The sequence below is a fragment of the Cavia porcellus genome, unplaced genomic scaffold (genome assembly GCF_034190915.1).
Source record: "Cavia porcellus strain 051 isolate PalLab524CR breed Dunkin Hartley unplaced genomic scaffold, mCavPor4.1 scaffold_26, whole genome shotgun sequence".
In the NCBI taxonomy this organism is placed as follows: Eukaryota; Metazoa; Chordata; class Mammalia; order Rodentia; family Caviidae; genus Cavia; species Cavia porcellus.
The window spans coordinates 42,834,046-42,854,319 of NW_026947509.1; positions in this window are offsets into that span (position 1 = coordinate 42,834,046).

A 20,274-nucleotide genomic window follows, 5' to 3' on the forward strand; every position below is an offset into this window, starting at 1 on the left:
AAGAAACCATTAAACTCATCATTCAAAATACATAGGAAGAAAGAAAGAGAGAAAAAAAGAGTTTCTGTACTGTTTGCACCATGGTGTGGCCCCCATCTGCTAACCAGGTGTGCATGTTGTGACCTCAGGTCTTGTTTCCAGGCTGGACAATCTGAGAATCCCAAACCTTACAGAACATGAATCCTACCATCCTTCTTGACTAACTCCCCTACTCCCCCTGCCCCAATTCCTGGCATTTGAAATCCAGCCACAGGCCTACTACCTGCTAAGAAATTTTCTTTGCAGTGTTTTTGTCTAAGTTATCGAAACAATAGGTGCCTTTTCAAGGCTATGTTTTGTTACTATTGATTGTGTATACACAAAGGCAGTGGCTTGCTAGGCCAAACAGGGCAATCGAGTTTTGTTTTAATCATTCTCCTCGTAGTGTGTCCTATCTGTTTCACTGGATTTCCAACCTCAAACCCACTTATTGGAAATAAGAAGATCCCCAATATGTTCCACCTATCAATATTTATCTGCACATCACTAGAGACAGCTTCTTGTCCTCTCACATACCTATTTGGTTTTGTTGTTTATAGTTCCAGGCACTACATTCTACTTGCTGTTTGATCAACTGAGCCAACTCACTCAAACCTAGTTGTTCGATGGCTACTTACTTCACTGAACATTCAATACCTGAGTGCCAACCAATAAGTGATAGTCCCATGCTTTTGAGAATCAACCAAACAGTAGTGGAGTTACTCCAGGAGAACAATTGAAACCTGACCAATCAGCAAGAGTTATTCCCCCCACCAAGACACTTTGAAATTTGATGCCAACCAACATTGCTTCTGTAACCCACATAATTCCAAAGCAACTGCTGGCCCCAAATCCTATCTGAGATTTGTGGGCTCAGAGAGACTGTGCCCACTCTATACTCTTTATTCCTCGACTTTTTGTTTTAGTTACTGAGACCAATAGTCTCCCTTCACAATGTAAAATAAAACCTTTTAAAACCTAAGGATAGAAGTATTCTTCTATAGCTTGATAACTTCCTAGCCCTATAGCACAAAACATACTTACCAGAGAGATGGTGGATGCAACTTAATTGGAGGTTGCCTGACATCACCACTTCTGTTTCCCAGTATGGAGGTGAATGTTAAAGAAAATAAATAATGCATAGAAGTAGTGAATAAACATTATTGTTGTCGTGATTTTCTAGAGAAATGCTTACCAGAAAAGTTAAACCAGTCAACTTGCAAATTCTTAGAACAACAACAAAAAAAGACTTAGTGATGTGGTTGAACATAAGCTCAACAAAATCCTACCAGCATCAATAGTCATTATTAACTTTTATTGAGTACTTACAGTAAGCCAGACACTTTCTATGTGCTTTACAGGTTTTATTTAATTTATTACTCCCAATCCTCTTGAAGTAATTAGTTACCCTTCCGTATAAGAAGTGAGCACAAAGAGACACAGTGAGATGCAGTCAGCTGCCCATATCTGAGATTGCACCTTTAGCCACAGTTAGAGTGCATGCCAAGCTCTTTATCTGTGGAGCCCATGAGTACAGAGTTGAGCAAGCACTCCCATATGTGTGTATTTTATTTTTAAATTATGTACACAAAAGCCAAAAACAATTAAAACCCAGGATAAAGATGAGCGAAACATCTTCCATATGTCCTTGAAGAACTCATGATTGTGTGCATTCATCACCATTAGCCAGCCCAGATCCAGGAGGGCTACTGATGTTCCTCACTTGCTCCCCCATGACACTCAAGGTAGCATTTGCAGACTCTCAAACGTGCGTGGGTGCTGGTGAGCTTTTGTGCTGCCTCTAGTGCTGGCCTCCTCTGCTCCCTGTGCCCAGGATGGAGGTGACCAGCTAACAGTCAATCTTGCCAGCCTGGGTCTCAGGTTTGAGAAAGAAAGGAAAGGGGAATCAGTCACATGTGTGGATGTTCTTGTGTTCAACATTTTCACCTGAAAGCAAATCCAAAAGCAAGAACTTGGGTGAAGGTGGTTTATTTGGGAGATGTCTTGGTTACTTTTCTCTCATTGTTGGGACAAAATATCCCCAACACTTAAAAATGAAGGAAGGAAAGGTTTATTCAGCTCATATTTTTGGAGGTTTCAGTCCATATTCAGCTGGTTCCAACGCAGGATGATTTGACACAGGGGCTAACCATTCATAGTGGCCACAAGTGACAAAAGTAGAAAGGGCAAAAGAGAAAAAAAAAAAAAAAAAAAAGGAAAAGTAAGCCTCCTTGCCTTCCTTATATTGTATACCAAATACTCATCCCTGGGCCAGTGCAGCACTCACGCTGCCAATCCCAGTGCTAGACAATGAACTAATCACAAATGCAAGACTCAGCCACTTCCATGACTGCATGAGGCTTTGGGGGGACATCCAGACCCAAACCATAACAGGAATAAGGTAGGAATAAAGGAGTGGAGAGGGGTAAAAGAAGCCAACATGAAGGTAAATTCTCAAGGAGGTCATGGAGGCTCTATTTGACTGGAACTTCTAGGAACTGTAAAGAAATATGTATTAAAGGCTGGAGACTGGCACATTCATCTTGAGCTCCCAGCCCTCCATGGTAAAGCATTGTCTCTGGGGCATGAATTCCCCCACTCAGAGGCTGCAAGACCCTCAGACATCCACCTGCACTGATGCTCAACACGATAGCAATGGCAGGAACAATGAACAAGTGGCTCTGATTTGTAATTGCAACCCAGCCACCAGGGAGGATACTTCGGGGGCAGCACATTTTACACAATAATCAGGCATTTGGAACAGGAAATGCAGACACAGGATGAAGATGTCCTTTGTTGTGATGATGATCATGGCTTTGCTCAAATTCACGATTGAAATATGTGATCCTGATAAGGCTGGAGCAAGCTGCCCTGCGTGTTTTACCAGAATGCACTGATTTGAGTTCTCTCACAAGCCTCTTGACTTCTCTCTCCTCCTGTATCACAGGAGTGACAAGTCACAAGTATCCCAGGGAATAAGGTCAAGAGGAACAAAGAGAGGCTATTTACTGCCCAAACTTCACGTCCTTCACATGTGACTGCCTGTGGAGGGTCGACAGCTACTGCCAAAATAAGCGCAAGCTCAGGGCTGAGCGTGAAGAGCGGCTCGTGGAGTGGTTAAGTATCTGATTGCTGGAGTCAGCAGCGCTTGTCTTTCCTGCCACCCTCATCCTTCATGCGGTCCGCAGCCCCTTCACTGGCTGATTGCAAAGACACTAAAATGATCAAACTGTCAGATGGAAAAGCCCACTGGTGACACTTCCGGTCGTTCTGTCTCAGCCTGCGACAGGCTGTCAAGGCCTGTGCCCTTGCCACCCTCAGCCCAAACCTCATATCCCTGTCTTCTCAAACCCCGTAGCTCCATGGACCATGAGCCTTTCCAAAAACAGGTTTGTAAACCCTTTGTGTTGACAAACATTTCCTGAGACCTCTTTCCTTCTTGTTCCACTCATTTGACAAATATTAAACGAGCGCAGAGCCCTCCCTTCCTCTCAGTTGATGAATGTGCTTCGGTCCTTCTGCAAGCACAAAGCACCCTTCCTTCAGGCCCCAACATTTGATAAAGAAATAAATCTTTGAGATTATTAATTCCCTGGGCTGAGATTTTGTTTAATAACTGTTCTGTCAGTGATAGATCTGAAGAGGTGAGACATGCATGCGTGTGTGCGTGTGTGCGTGTATGTGTTTGTGTGTGTGTGTGTGTGTGTGTGTGTGTGTGTGTTAGTGATGGAGGGGGAGAGAAGAGACAGAACAGGGACAGGGAAAGAGATGACAGAAGGACACAGTGGGGGGAGGACTAGACTGTGATCTGAGATTTGGGGGGCTGGCATTACACAGCACCTCTGTGTCCTGGATGGGGCTCAGTGTGACAAATCACAGCTTTCCCCCTGCCCCTCCTTCCCACCAGGGTATCTGTTAGGCCCAAACCAGAAAATAACAGCACATAATTTAGGAAATACTTCCTCCTTGACATTCTGGAGAACAATTTCTTGCTGAGGAAAAATGCATTATGAAATAGATGGAAAAGCATCAATCAGCTGGGAAATATGGGGCTGAAGGGAGAGAGAAGTTTGATTTTCTACTAGAAAGACACAAAAATACAGCAAAGAAGTATTGTACACAGGCTATTGGTAACTTTTCCCTTTGCAAAGCCATACAATGGATAGTATCACTACATAGGCAGGCTTCGCATGGTACTCAGTAAATTCCTGGTCCAATTTTGGTGTGATTTGGATAAAAGTACAAAAGAGATTTCATTACTACAGGAGGTCTCTGATCTCTCCTCTCTTCCTTGAATGGAAGAGTGGCTGAATTTCCATTTGCAATGAGCCTTACCCCTGCCTGACTTGTTCAGGGTTTTGCATGCAAAGCAAGTATTTAGAGGAGAGACCAGCATGTCTGACTTCTCACCCCATGTTCAGGTTAAGACCACAAATAAGTATAAATCCCACTGTGAACAAACCACACCTGAAGCCCTGGATCTCTTATCAGCCTGTCCTCCCTTCTCCTCCCTCCTTCCTGTGGCACAACCTGTCCTCAGAGATAAAGATGTATTTGCATAACTCATGGGTCTAAGCACTCAATCTAGAGGGTAAATATCTCACTGAACAAATGAGCTATGTCATTCCCAGTCTACAAAAGTAATTCAGTCTCACCTTGTTCTCACAAGACCTTGTGGCCTGGTGCTTTCCTATCTCCCGGCTGGGCTTACAGCCCTGCAAATCCCACACACCTATCCAACAGCTGGCAGAAATTCAGTGCCTGAGGGGTCAAGAGGGGACTTCCCTTGGGGACACTGGTCTTCTACTGGATTCAGGGAAGTATGGATTCTTCCTATCCACGGTGACTCCACATGCCAACATGGGACATTCTTCTTTTCTTTCATAAATTAATAGTAAATATAGCTATGCTATAATTTGGGGGCTTTTTAATTAAAGAATGGAACTTCCACAAAAGAATGTGTGTATTACACTATGTGTTATCCTTAATTGATTCCAAAGTGGTGAGGCAAACTAGCCACCTGCTACGTCACCCATTGTTTGTGTTTATGTCTCTGTTGCCTTCTACTCCACCACCCTTTCCACAACCTCAGAATCACCATACACACAGCCACCCCTGTCTGTTTCTAAAACACCCAACTAATCCCAGTTCCACTCACTTTCATAATATTGTCTGTTTTATTGCCTTGTTGAAGTTGGTCTGTCTGCTTCGCCCAGCACCGCCAATGAAACTGCTTTTTTCCACTGGCCAAAAATTAACTCAATCATCTCTTCAGCCTAAACTGCTTTCCAGTCCCAGACCAGGAACTTTCTGTCTTTACATATTCAAAAACCAGCCAGATTCTATGCCCAACGTTCTCCTTTTAGTCAACATCTACCCTCAATATTTCTTCAGTTCTCAACTTTCAGGCAAAAAAAAAAAAAGTTCTATTATGCTTTCATCATTTTGTTTCTCTTAACCAGGTTGTGAGATTCACTGCACCTGAGACCCATGTTTGTACTTACACTGAGTGTGCAAGTACACCTATGCTCCATTAGACAATGTCCCCTATCAGAGCTGGTACTGGGAAATGTCAAGGATTAATTTGTGCCCTCCTGTGAGCCAGCAGCAGTCTTGGGTCAGGAGGAGAATCAAGAAGATAACCTGCACCTTCCCATGAGCCAGCCGGTGCATGGGCTGGGAGACAAAAAGAGCCCTCTCACTCCCAAACAAGTGAAATAAAAAAAAAATCTTAATGCTTAAATTGTTTGGTTGACTTTGCAGGCCTAAAGCTGGTAGTCTGAGCATCTATTAGGAGGATAATAGTATGCAACATAGCAACTATGGGGGATTTCCTTCTGTCTTGTTTTTGAAATACAATATTGTTCCACTCTTTTGTTTGGTTCCATTATACTGCTTTAGTTCCTTTAAAATAAATAAATAAGCCTCAAGGCTTCCAGATCCAGGGGAAAGCCTCTGGAAGAGCATATGTGGAGGCAGAAAGGGTTTAAGTGAGGACATAAGCATTAGACATGCCCACCACTACCACTTCAACGCTGACTCTTGCTAGGCTGAGTCCATGCTGAGTAAGACCTTCTGTTGCTGAGTGTGGGGATGACGTGGTGGAACATGGGAGGCCAGCACGGGCGAGTGGCTGGCACAGAGTCCCCTTTCAAAAAAAAAATATTGCGAGCAGGAGTCACATCATAGCTCCTTTGTCCCCCCATCAGTCTTGGTACCAAATTCAGCACACAGTCCAAAATTATCAGGGTGCATTGTATCTTGGCTCCAGTCATTTCCCATGTGTCCCCGACCTCCCACTTTCACTATGACTATCTGATCATGTTCTCCATGTTTCCGAAAAGCAGTTGCACAGCCCAGTCACTTATTGCCAACACAGACAGGCAAAATTCAATATTTGAAAGCCATTCATTCATGCCATGAGTCCAAAGGGTATCAAACAAGCTGTCAGGGGGCCACCACTCTGTAAATGCAGCTGCCAGGAGAGCACCTGTGCCTGGTAACCATCTCCCTAGCAACGGCGTTCCTGAGGGCCAGGGGCGTTCCTGCGCAAGCACTGAGTTTTTGTTTCCAAAGCATGTCTGCGTTTTCTACTTTGATTAATCAACATCACCTCTTTTGGTGTGTGTTTAAGTGAAATAATGGATCACTGCTCTGCTACAGTTGAATGACAAAGGGGATTCATGAATCTTAAGAAGAAAAGAGCAAATTTTTTTAAAAAAGAGAAAAACGACAATGGATTTTGCTGAAAGAGGAAAAGTTAAAAATCTCTTTCATTGCCTAAATTCTTGTAAGCAACTATATTGAGGAAAATGATCTTTTGAGTTGTAACTCATCCCCCTTGATATTAGAGAAATTTAGGAATAGTTCACTATTCCCAGCTTTGTTCTTCTGCACAAAAACTAGGAAACTCTATAGATACAGCCATGTTTCCTTTTCAAGAGTAACATTTAACAGTGTCCAGAGTCATTGCTCATGTTTCTTGGAACTCCATGTTTTGAGCCTTGGGACTCTGAAAACTATTTTTCACCTGGCTTTTGTTTTCTGGCTGTGAAGGTTAAAAAGCTTTTTGGAAGATACATTTCTTAGGTAAAGATTTTCTTAATCTTTCCTCTGGAATCCTTTGCTCTGCTTTAGAAAGTTCTTATGATTCCATGACACCAGGAATTTGTCTGTGTCCTCGGTTCATCTTAGGTTGACACCAGTGTTCTTGATTTGTTCTAAAACCTTCAAAATCCTCCTCTACTCTTGAAAATACTCCAAACAGAGGTACTGTTTTAAAATGGATCATTCATTAGTTTCTTCAGGACTTTCTCCTCCAAATTCCTAACCATTTTTGAAAAGGTAAATAGAAAAGCAGAACCCAGTTCTGTTTTGAATTCAGCTCTAGATAGATAGTTAAACGGTAATGTGTGATTTAAATCATCGGTTGCCTGGCAAGGGAAAGACAGTATGCTAGTGGAACTACATGCTCAACGTGGTATATTAGCAACATGTTCTGAAAATACATTTGATTTTGTCCTACAAAATTGTGCAATTTAAAGATGTTTCATAGAATGAGTCGACACTGAATTTTCTTCTCGGTTTACTACAGATCTAGTCACAAGCTGGTCTTGACGGAGTCCTCAAAGTCACCACTAGGTGGCAGAACAGCACAATATGAAAAAAGGATCGCAGCTCGGGGCGGACGCCTGGGCTCCCTTATTGGCTTGATTTTCCACTCAGAAGCAAGAAAATACCATGGAAACTTTTGTTTTCCTCTTGGAGAGAACAAGGAGGGAAAGGGACAGGGAGCACAGCGCCCCCACCGCCGTGTGCAGTCTGCTGCCCCATTGCACATCTGGACATTATAAATCATGCATTGTTGGAGTCCAGCATTTTCTGGTCATAGCGACAGCCCCACTGCAAACAAAAAGGGAACCAACGTGTTCCGGATAGCTTAGAAGCAACTGAAATTACAAGTGAAGGGAGGACAGAAAACCACTGTCACAGAGGGGAAAACATCAGAGGAATCTTTCTGGGTAGCCAATAGGGGCCAAATAACTCCGCAACCAAGAGGCTGCTGGTCCCGGTTGCTGGTCAGTCCTTGCCCTGTGAGTTCATCGGTTCTGCTGCAGAGATGTGAGATCCCTCAGAGTTTTACCGTAAAACCCCCTCTCCCTGATAACCATAGCCTCACAGTAATTTTTAGTTACCTTTCATTATCCTTACATTTTAATCTTTTATCACAGAACCTCCGTAGAATTCCTCCGCAGAACCTGCCTAGAAAAGGTGTGCAACTCGGCTGCCCTTCCGACGGGCTCACCCATTCCAGGTGGGTGTTCATGCTGCTGTGACCTAGCCCCACCCAAGCCTCCATCTGTCCCCCTCCTACATTCCCGAGCTCCTGGATCTTCATACAGAGTCCCATTAGACCATTTGCACTAGGATCTGTCTAATCTCATTAGATTTCTCATTTTTAGCATAATATTGCCACGGTGCTGTGCACCAGTGCCCCAGATTAGTGGCTTGTCAGAACGGTGCCCCTCTAATGAGCTAATCCAAATAATGCTCAAATCCCAAATCAGATTTAAGATGATCCAGTCTGGGTAGAATTAGTGAAGGAGAATTGCTGGCCCAAAGAACAAGCTTTCATTTTCTTTGTTTTGCCTTAAAATGAAATAGGTGGAGAGCTGTCAAACTCCAGATTTTTTCCCCCTTTGCACGACATTAACCTCCATTACACAATTGGGAATAATAAACAGAAAAGAGTACATCTGTATGGATTGGGATAAATTTACCTTAGAGGATTAGAAAAACACACACACACATATGCACGCTTAATATATTCAGCAGATCTATGTCCTTCACAGCTTCTAGTTTTCCTGTGAGCTTGGCCTTAAGACCTCGCAGATTTTCAATCTAATGTGTTTCAGTGGTGACCCTAGGATGCAGGGTTATATTAAAAAAAATTTTAAGCTTATTTGTATCATTATTTTCCCTTGGGATAAAGCTAGCCTTCAGAAATCTCAAAATGTATAATAGCAAAGTTAAGGTCAGGACCTTAAACAAAGGAACTAGGGAAACAGAATGGAATAAGAATCATTTTGGTTTCAGGTGTTCTAGAAAATGTGACTTTGGCTTAAAAATTGGTGCTTAACATGGTTTCTTGTTTCAGTACTTTTCTAGTTTTTTTAAGAATGATAGAAATTATTGTGGTTGGCAAAAATGCAGTTTTTATGCTAACCAACCAGGTAGCCGGCCCAGGGTGGCATAGGGTGGCACAAGGTGGCATAGGATGGCAGAGCAGCAGTCTTCCATTCTCCTGCATAGTACAGCTCCACACAGATGACACAGCTGTAGGTCCAAAGCCCTGGCCTCAGGGCAACAAGAAGCCCAAAGAACTAGGCCAGTGTAACACAGCAGGGCAGGTGCTGTGGAGGACCACTTGGAGGATTCTCCTTGGAAGAGGAGCAATTATCTCCACTTGGGCTAAACCTGGCCCTACTTCCACACATTACTGTGTACAAAGCTGGCTAGGACTTTTCCTTATCCCTTCCATTGGCTTTAAGCAATGCAGAACGGTCTGACTGAGGTGCTGATGTGTAGTCTTTGAAGCCAGTCAGTGTTACTCTGCCCTGTAGCTCCCAAAACACATGTATGAGCAGGACAAGAAGGGGAGCCAGGCTCCCTGCTGTCAACTAGGATAGAGCCTATGACTTCCCAGAGCAGAAAACATTCCACATCAGAGCTGAAACACTGACCCCAAAACAATAGATACCACTGCAATCTGTTATGCAGATTCTTCTTTCTGCACATCCTCTCTGTATATTGCAGAGGTGATTTCAGACCTCACCACTCACACACACTTCCCCCCATTCTCACCGTCACTCATCCTCAAGCCACTCCCTTCATGAATGAATAAAACCCAGATTTGGCCCTGGCTGGAGAGCTCTGTTTTGGTTAACCATTACCCTAACTGGACTGAACGTCCGCTTGGTTCCCCATAACTGTAAATATGCCTTGATGTCTTTATTCTCACTGTAGGTTGAACTGGAAGTGGTAGATTGGAATTAACTCACTAGAATTCCAATAACTTTTCCATGGGATTAGAAATATAAACTTCCCTGACTGAGGTAAGGTCCAGGGAAGGCTCATTCCTGGGTGTCACTGTGTTCTGACCCACAAGCTGAGCTCCTTTACTAGATAAGCTTGTTTGCAAATTTGGCTTTAAAGGAATGTTATTACTTTGCAATTCACAGGAGCCATCTGCTTCCTGACTGTGAACTTGATCCCGAGGCTCAGTCATGAACACTGATGGCCACTGAATCTCAGGTTCTGACTGAACTCTCTGTGAGAGACGGCACCTAACACTCACTCTTTCATCCTTCTTCTTCACTGCCACGGTCTGCACAACACAAAATAACACTATTTCTGTAATTTAGCCACGCCGAGAGCCACGATTCCTCTCTAATTGGGCGATCAGTTAAATTAGTTGATTCTGTTTATTTTTCTGAGCCAGAGTTTAGCTCAGTGGCACAAATGCCTGTCTGGCAAGTTCAAGGTTGTGAGTTTGACCCCTGGTACAAAACCAAACCAAACCAACCAACCAACTAGCAAACAAACAAAAACCAAGAATATCAGGAACCTATTTATCTCCCTAGCTGACAACAGCAGAAATGAAACACATCTCTACTGCAAGTTGTACCTAAATGTTCATAGCACTAGCTTTATTCCCAACCTCAAACTGGAAATAGCCCAAATGCCTGTCCATGGGGCCTAGAAAAACATCGTGGTACCTTCATGCAAGGGAACACAGCCCAGCAGGCAATAGGAGCAGGTTATTGAAAGGCACGGCCATACAGAGCATTTTGAAAGCACTGTACTGGTCAAAAGAGGCCGGATTCAAAAGTTACACACTGCGTGATTTCATTTCCACTGTAAGTTCTAGAAAAGGCAAATTCCTAAAGACTGAAATCAGTGTTGGCGCTTGGCTAGGGCCAGGATTAGGGTGGAGTGGAGAGAGGGGACTGGCTACAAAGGGGAAAGAGGAAAATCTCTGGGGAGGCAGAAATGTTCCCGACAAGGTTATAGTGCTAATTCCACAAAGGCATTCGCGTGTCAGAGCTCCAAGAATCGAACACCTCAGACTGGTGCATTTTGTTGCACATAAACGACGCCTCAACTCCAAAAGCTTTAAAAATCCTGTTTGGCTGGGTGTGCTTTCATAGTTCATAAAGCTGACATGAAAGCAAGCACGACAGGCAGAGTGAGCTGCTTTGTACCTGTGTCACCTCGCTCACACCACCTCTTCTGCCGTAGCTGACCTTGAGGAAAATCGAAATGGCATCCTATAAGGCCCAAACTAGTCGGTGTGGGTGATAGTATGCCACATTTTGTCACACTTCCACAGCCCTCTTAAGTGTCCTTACACAGTGAGACAGGAGCATAAATCCATTCATAGTAACTGATCAGATGTCAACTAATTACTGGTCAACTAAGCAGCACTGGTCAACTACTCGCAAGGCAACCACCCTAGACTTTCTCTCCCTAACCAAACTCCAACAAAAACAGGGCCCACCGTCCACCTCCTCGGCTTCATCCAGAAATGGTCCAAATGGATGATCATTTTTCTTTGTGAATGATAGCACAGGCCACCTCGCCCCTGGAAGAAAGCACCCCTGCCAATCCTTTAAAACCCCCAGGAGAGAAATGAGAGGTCTGCTATTGCCTATCTGCCTCCCTGCCGACTCTAATTACCCAGTCGGAAATTTTACAATCCCTCCTTCCTGCCTGCCCCCAATTCTAACAACCACTACGCAGTCAGTCTGCAGACTTTGGCTGATTCTTTCTTTTGTGTGCCCACTGCTGCCGAGTGCGTTGGGCTCCTAATGAGTTCTGACACTAATGGAACTGCTAGGCAGCATGATTATGGATTCTCCCCCCATGCAGCACAGCCCGGCAGGAAATGACCCCAGATCTGCACCCTTCTGTCCCCTGAAGAATCTGTTGAAACCATCTTCAGCGGCCAGCTGGAGCTCTCCTCCACCCCTCCCCCACTCACTTTCCTCTTCCCTCCATCATCCTGCAGGTGGCTGAAAATAAGATTTTATGGCCTGATGCATGGTGGGTTGGTTGACAACGCTGGAGACTTTCTCTAATTCAGGGGGGCTGTGGAGCATGGAGGTGAGATTGGAAATGGGAACAGAGGCCCATAAAACCCCAGAGTTTCCCAACTTGCTTTTAAAAAGCGAGCCAAGGGGGGAAAGAACTAGGGAAGGGACGGTTGTTTTCTATTAGATGCTTAACAACGTGTGTAAGTGGAGGCGATTTAAGAAAAAAACAACATGTGCTTCTGTAATTTCCATGTTGTGTGCGGTACAGGTGTAAGAGACAAGAGCTAACTATTGAACTGTGAGCTAATTATAGGCAGAAACAGCTGCTGTCCTGTAATGAGGAGGCAGAAGCCACAAGACGATGCTCTGCCGGGAAGCCTGTTGCAGGGCATCGCTGAGACTGCTTATCTGTTAAGAAATATTCCCCGACACACACTCGGTCACCGGCCTGTTCTCACATCCACTCCAGCAGGCGATAAGTAATTTTCACCTCACTGTGTCTGGAGGGAGGAATACGTCCCCGTTTTATTAACCTCTCCGCTCCTGTATTTCTATTCCCCAGCAGCACTGAATTCCTCACCCTCTCCAGCTGGGGGGCACCAGGAGGGGCTCCCTTCAATATTCCCCACTCTGATTTCTTTGTCTCCAGAGCACTCAGATGTCCCAAGGCTCCCGACTCCTTATCATGGGATATGGATGCTTCCTAAACTGCTCTCTCTCTCTCTCTCTCTCTCTCTCTCTCTCTCTCTCTTTCTCTCTCTCTGACTCTCTCTCTCTCTGGCCCTATGTTTTTCCTCCAGTTTCTAGCTCTTTGATATCACAGGATGTAGATAGAACTGTTGATGAACAGAAATCCCCACTTCCCGCTTAGACTCAGCCCAAACAAACTGGGAAGTGTTTGCGTGAAGCATCACATTTAAATTGTTGATGGATCTGACTGTAGTGCTGATGCAAATATTCAAAACCCCCAAAGCCTGGCGGGAGGAGAGTTGGGTCCAAATAAGTCAAGGAAGCAGGCTCTCCTCTCCTCTCCTCTCCTCTCCTCTCCTCTCCTCTCCTCTCCTCTCCTCTCCTCTCCTCTCCTCTCTTTTTTCCTCTCTTCTTCTCTCTTCTCTTTAAAGCATAATGCCCCCTTTCGACCAGATGAAGAGCAGGCAATTTATAGTGGCCATTTGTTTCCCACTGTGTACTAAGTATTATTTACTGTGCAACTGAATTAAAAACATGGCTCACTATAGCAACCGCCCCGACAGAGGCACCACTGACAGGCTGCCTTGGCGGCCCAGGGCCCAGGGGCCCATTAAGCACCTTTCTGAAAGCACTTGTGGGGAAACTGGTGGCATATGCGTCTTTTATGGCATGTCCAAGGCAAGGCTTGGACAATGACCAGCTTCTCCGCAGCACTGAGGGGAGAAAGAGGGCAGCGCCAGCAGCTCTGTCCTTCTGTAGGATGGGATTAGTGGAAGTTTAATTGGAAATAAGACACAGAGCAACTATAGTGGCTACTGAGAGGAGGAACAAAGGGTTGTTCACAGAGCCAGCCCACTGCGTGGCAGCAAGGCAGGGGGGTACCCAAGCTCATCTGCTCGGCCAGAGTGGCACCCAGGCCCGCGAGCCAGCTGCTGGGTCAATACCCACACTGGATGATGGTGCTGACCCCAGCATTGCTCGCAGAATCAGGGGGATTTCTGCAACTGGGGCAGAGCGAGTGTTTAATTTATAGCTTGTTACGCTTGGTACATGTGCCCTGCGAGGGTCAGTGTCTAACTTCTAACCTTTCTGTGTTTTCCCTGCATTTTCTAATATGTGTATGTGGACCTGCTCTGGGCCCTACACGATATTACTAAAATCTTTCCTTTTAGTCTTCCTTTTTAAAAGTCTTTTTCCTTTCTCCAATACTTCTCTTTCTTCTCTTTCTCTCCTCCTTTTCTCTTTCTTTCTTTTTTTTCTTTCTCTCTCTCTCTGTCTTGAAGATACAAATATTAATTGTGCACACATTAGGTGGAGATCAGGTAGGAAAGAGGGCTGAATTTGTGTACTCCTGAAGGAAAGAGGGCTCAGCCTAATCAAATTGGGCCTCTCAAAGCTTTCCAAATAGAGATGGGCAATTTTTTTTTCTGCTGATTTGTTTGTCTGTGAATTTTGTTTTGTTTTGTGTATCCCAAGATAGCAACTTCTGAGCACTGAGCCTCCATGGGAAGGTGCCTTTAAACTAAGAGACTCTTGCCTCCTGCTTTTCTCCTTAAGAACAGCAAAGGTTACTCACTAATATCAAGGCAGGCAGTCAAAACCACCTGCATCTTGTGAAGTCCAAGAGCTTGTGACCCAAGCGGCCGGATCCTTTGTGACAATTTTGCTAGCTGTCTTGTTCAAAGGGGCCATCTCCTAAGTAATTACTCTCTCATGAATGTACTGTGCCTGGTGGTTTAAATCTCTGCATTCTGTTCACTACTACCTCTGTACCATTCAATTTGTGTGTGTGTGGGGGGGGGGACCAGCTTGTGTTTGCACACAGCAAGTGTTAAATAAATGTTTAATCTGAATGAATAAAAGAATAGGAGGATTGGCCTGCCTTGGAAAATAGAAACTTGCCTTAACCGATTTGCAGATTAAAGAACGTAACTTAAAACATAACTTCCTCAGGTGCCAATTAATTCTTTGGAGGATATTTTGTTTTAAAAAGTCTTTGGTTCAAACTGTACTTTAAAATATTTCAGTAGAGAAATAGTAGAGTAGCGTCCCTAATTTTGACAGCTTTGCTTCTGGAGTAGAAGATAGAACATTCTATACAGAATACAGGAAGCCTCTGATTTATGCAGTTCAGGCTGTGAACTTTCATAGGGGTGCTGTGGAAGACTCATTTTGTTGGCTTATAAATGAATTCAGTTTAAGAATGATTTCCTGGGAACAGAAGTTTTTCATAAGCCGGGGAGTTACTGTACTAATTTATAATTCCTTACCCAGAATTCCAGAATCCTAAGACATGTAATAAAAGTTTCTGGTGACTCTTCTGACACTGGTGTGAGCAGCCATGAGGCTGATCGGGAGCTCCATGTGCCTGCCCTGCAGGTGCGGCTCTATGCATGCGTCTCTGCAGGTGTCTCCATGGCCAGGGTGGAGGCTCCAGGTGGGGTGGTGGTTGGCTGTGGGGGGTTAGGTGACAGGTGATGTGTCCATCAGATTCATTTGATTCCTAAAATTTAGAAAGTCCTGAATTTCAATACAAGGCATTCTAAAGAGGGGTCAGGGATCTGTATTATGAGAATGCTGTTTTAGTTGGTTTAATTTAGTACTTTATTCTGATTGCAAACAAGTCAAGAATTAAGGTCTTCTGTGTCACATAGGAGAGATCCTGGTGCCTAGGACTGCACAGTGTCACTGTTTTAAAGCGTGGGTTCATCACACTAACAGCACCCCATGAAAAGACCTGGAGGTGAGTGTTAGTGAAGATCCAAGGAGCTGGTGTCCTTGCTTCTGTCCTCAAGAGGCTCACAGGCACCTGAGTAATTTTATAAATGGCACAGAAACCACTTACAGGAGGCTTTAAGACATGTTTTGGTTTTAGTTCCATATGAAGCTTTCTTTGCTTCTTTTAGTTTTTTCTCCATTAAGACTCTGGAAAAATCATAAAATGGTTTCCTGGGTGCACCCACTTGAAGGCTCAGGGCTTTCGGAGCATAGAGTCTTCCTGGTCACAGCGGGGCTGCTTCCTGGTGCCTCCTCAGTGGCACAGCGTCTGCTGCAGCCTGGCTGCCCTCCTGATCACTCAGCACCCCAATCAGGGGTGGCAGGTACTGGGGAGGGTATGGATCAAAGCAACTTTGAAGTCACAGCTCTGGCAGGACACGTTTCCGCCTCTAAAAAGCCATGGTGACTCTTGGATGTTAAATAGGCTTGAAAAGTCAACTTCCAAGGCCAACCGGGCCCACTTTGCAGTGCAAACGAGAAAACAGAGAGGTGAAGGCATGCAGCTCACTTGACACCTCTCAGACAGGAACTTGGTTTGCCCCAGCCCTCAGAGCCCATCTTAGTAATGGTTCTGCTAAGATGAAAGCTGCAGGTTTCACCCCATCAGTAAAAATGTGCTAAATAGATGATGCATCTGGCAGGTGAACAGGACAGACCAAGGCCTGGGCCACACTCGTTAGGAAAGTGTGCGACGCCTTGGGTTTGCATGCACAAAGCGTTGGGAGGAGGTGGCCTTGGGGTGGTATCCACCCTAAATGAGGAGGACTTCGCCGTGTATTTTGCTGTATTGTCACTCTGTGTTTCAATGTGCATCTCAGGGAGTGCTTCTGCCAGCGTGTATGCTACGTACTTTCCTGGTAGCAGTAAAAAGGCCCACAGAACGTCCTAAGCAGAGTGGAAATCGAAGGCCTCCTCTCACCTTGGCACAGGGCACCTTTAGTCTGCTCACCTCGGCCTCCACATCTTTGTTAATGGGAACTTTGTTCCTGTCACAGGACCCCTCCAGGCTCTGGGGCTCATATCTCCAGGGGGACAAATTCTATTTCAAGAAAAATAGCACCTCTTCTCTTCCAACAGCTCTGTCACCACCAGAGAGCTTGGGAGTCCCTGCTCAGTACAAGGCGGGAAGTCAGCCCTGCCAAGTGTGAAGAGTGTGCCATCATTAGCACAATGACTTCCATGGGAAATGACCTGAAGAATTCCAGTAATGAAATCCATGCAGGAGTCTTGAAAGGCCTGAGAGGACCAATCCATTCTGGAGCCTGAAGTGAAGTCGAGCACTTGGAAAGCCTGGCTTTAAACGAAGACGAGCCCCGGACTTCATTCATGCCAGGTCTCAAAAAATATCACACATTTATCGCCTTTGCTGACTCCTTACTGGGATCATATTTCTGATGGCGAGGGGTCAGAAAGCCTGTGATTTTGCAGGTGGCTGTCAGTGAAGATTCTCAGCTCTATGACACTTTGGAAGAAAAGGATAGAGGTTAGGAAGGAAATTGAGTTAGTTTTATCCTGGTTCCCAGGACGGCAGCAACCCTGAGCTCCTATACAGCAAACTTTGTGACCTGCCCTAGGACAGCTGCCTTTCCCTTCTTACTGATCTGAATCCTGAATCCTGCCAGGGAGAGGGAAGCGATTTCCACATGGGGAAGTAGGTGGGCACAGGCTGCATAAATCTAATGCTCACGATCCTGGCAGAGACTCGCACCGCTGTTTTGCCTCTTGAATGTCAGCTGAGGTAAAAACCGAATCCAGATCTGAGAGGCGCCAGACACCTGTTCCCTGGGCTGGAAGCATCTGTCTGCTGCTTGGTGGCCTCACTCAGCCCTTCTCCACGCATGCTGCTCCTGGGACCCCACCTCTGAGTGTGTGCAGCATCCCCTCTGCTGCCCACAGCCGCTCCTCATTCCCACGTATGGATGTCCGTGGGAGGAGGAGTTGGGAAGGTCTGTGCTTTCCTCTGGTACCTAAGTCCTCAGATTCTCCAAGATGTTTTCCATGCCACCCTGTCCCTTCTGCCAAAAGCCATGAGCTTGCAAATAGCTGAATGCTTCAACTGGATGGCAATGAGTTTGGCGACTACCTTCTTTACAGAGAAGTTTTGACCAAGAAGCTCGGCTGTGGCAGTGTGACTGCCCCAGGGAGGAGGAGACATGGGCTGATTCATTTCTGTGCATTCGCAAGTCACTTTTATAAATGGTTTGTTGATCTTTTCTAAAAATGATTTGGAGTATTACTTTTTCTAAAGTCAAATGGACCCAGCAACTTAAATATGGTTACCGGTATACACAGAGTTTTGCTTGTAGACTATAGAATCTTTGTGACTACTGCTTAAATCCCTAATTTATATCTAATGCAATAATGTCTAGCATTTATTAAGCCTTTATGTGTCAGACATTAAAGGATTAAGCTTATCACCTTCAGACTCAGAACAGCCTTCATGGATAGATGTTACTTTACAAATAGAAAACCTAAGAAATGAAGTCACAAAGAGACTAAAGTGCTTGATAGGTGTCACACAGCATAATCACAGTTGGTATTCTCCTGGAGACAATAGGCAGTGACTGTACATGGTCATCACAGCAACACTCAAACAGCATTTCCTATGGGTCAAACAATGAAAGTTTTGCGAGCTATAGTTAATATATATAAACATGCTAACTTACTCATTCTCATGACAGTCCTAAGGAGCTAGATACTATTATTATCCCATTTTACAGATGAGAAAAGTGACACAGAGACAGAATAATTCAAATGTCTAAGGTAACACAGCTAGCAAGCAGGAGAAATAGAATTGAACTCAAAAACAAAAGTTCTGTGTTTTTAATCAGATGCTAAATTGCTTCTCATACAGTCTTTGATATTGTGATTTTAGTCTTTATTTTCCTTCATGAATGCTTACCGATGTTGGTGGTAAGGGTTACATGATGTAATCTACATGAGGAGTTTAGCATATTGCCTGGCTTATGGTGAAATGGTACCACGAATATTCATTGTAATACTATTCTGGCTGCATGACCAGCTTTCCCAGTAGGAAGCAGAATGAGGGCACACTTTCTACTTTCCTTAAACCTTATCTTGAGCTACAGATAACCAATAAAGAATTTTTTGATAGTGGGGGGTATTAATAAACTATCGCTATTATTTTTCACTCTTCTCTAACTGAGAAGCACTGTAGCTGCTTCTTTCCTTTGGTATGTTCATTCGTAGCAAATTTCACATCCAAAAGTCAAATGAAAAAGAATAAGGAAGTCTGATGAGATTTTAAGTAGAAAAAGAAAAGTTCTGAGAGATTGGTGATTATCGCACCTTGTGAAACCCAGCGAGGACCAGTACAAAGACCCTTCAAGCAACAGACACCCCGATCACAGCGGTGCACCCCTGGGAGACCACCATGAAGCACCCAGAGAAACACCACGTTCCCCAGCTATAACCAGCGCAGGTCTGGTGGCCACGCTGGGAGCCTCTGACGCAAAGAGGCTGCGGAGGAAAGGGAGCCAGATTGAGGGAGGAAAAACGTACTTTTTGGAGATCCAAAGGGAAAATCCACAGAATAACAATAGTAGGAAGAGAGGATACTGCGTGGGAAGCAAGTACCAGGAGCATCCAGTTCATTCGTATTGGTCACTTCCTTCTGCACAGCTGCAGATGCTCCTGCCCTGAGGTGACCCTGCTGGCCAGCCCGGCTGCCCCCTTGGAGCCAGAGCACAACGCCAAGTGGTGGTTGCTATAGTAAGCTAGCGGCAAGCTGCTGGGTGGGGTGGGTCACCAGGCAATGCGTTCCAATCCACATTACCCACCCTGAAGCCACCTCAGGCAATCTGTGGCATGTGTGACACCCCTCAAAATAATCATGCTTGATATTCTGGTATATTTTCTTACAGAACATTTCTAATGTACATTTTACCTTGCTCATATCTAAGTTTTAACTTAGATGGCTAAGGTATATCATAAAATGTGAGATGAAAACAGGAATGATTTTTCACAACAAATAATCACCATGCTGCACATGGCTTTCAGCTCTTGCAGGAGGACGCCCGGGAGGGCAGCTCTGTGATGCCCGCTCTGACTGTTTGTAGCTGCCGTCTATAGTTAAGAGCATCACCCAAACAAGCAACGTAGAAATACTCCTAATTTCTGCTTCCAATATGACAGTGGCTAGCCACATGTGGTCATTTGGCACCTGGAATGTGGATAACATCAATGAGAAAATGAATTTTTAATTTAATTTAAATATAAACAGCCACATGGAGCCATTAGCCACACAGGAGAAGAAATCACAACGTAAAGATGAATACACGGCAACCAGACCACTGTAGGGATCAGTGTGGCATCCTGGGTGATTTGGGTCTGAAGAGCACAATTAAAGGACGCTGCAGGCAGAACTGGCTGGGCTCCCTCTCCTCCTCATACCAAGCCCTGGCCTCTGGTTCAGGTCTAAAGCTTGCTCTCCTGCTCCCCAGAGCCAGTGGGAGGTGCCTTTCTCTCTCACACATGGGAGCACTCTCAGTAAAGTCAGCAGGCTTTTGAGCATGGTAGATTTATAAGTCATTTCCTGAGAAGTAATTATGATGGTATAGGGCTAATGACATGAGAAGAGGCCTGTCTGTATCATAGCCTATATTTGTGAATTTCCAGAGCTGAAGGAAAAAAAAAAAAAAAAAAAACAAACCAAACCCAAAAAACTAGTTAA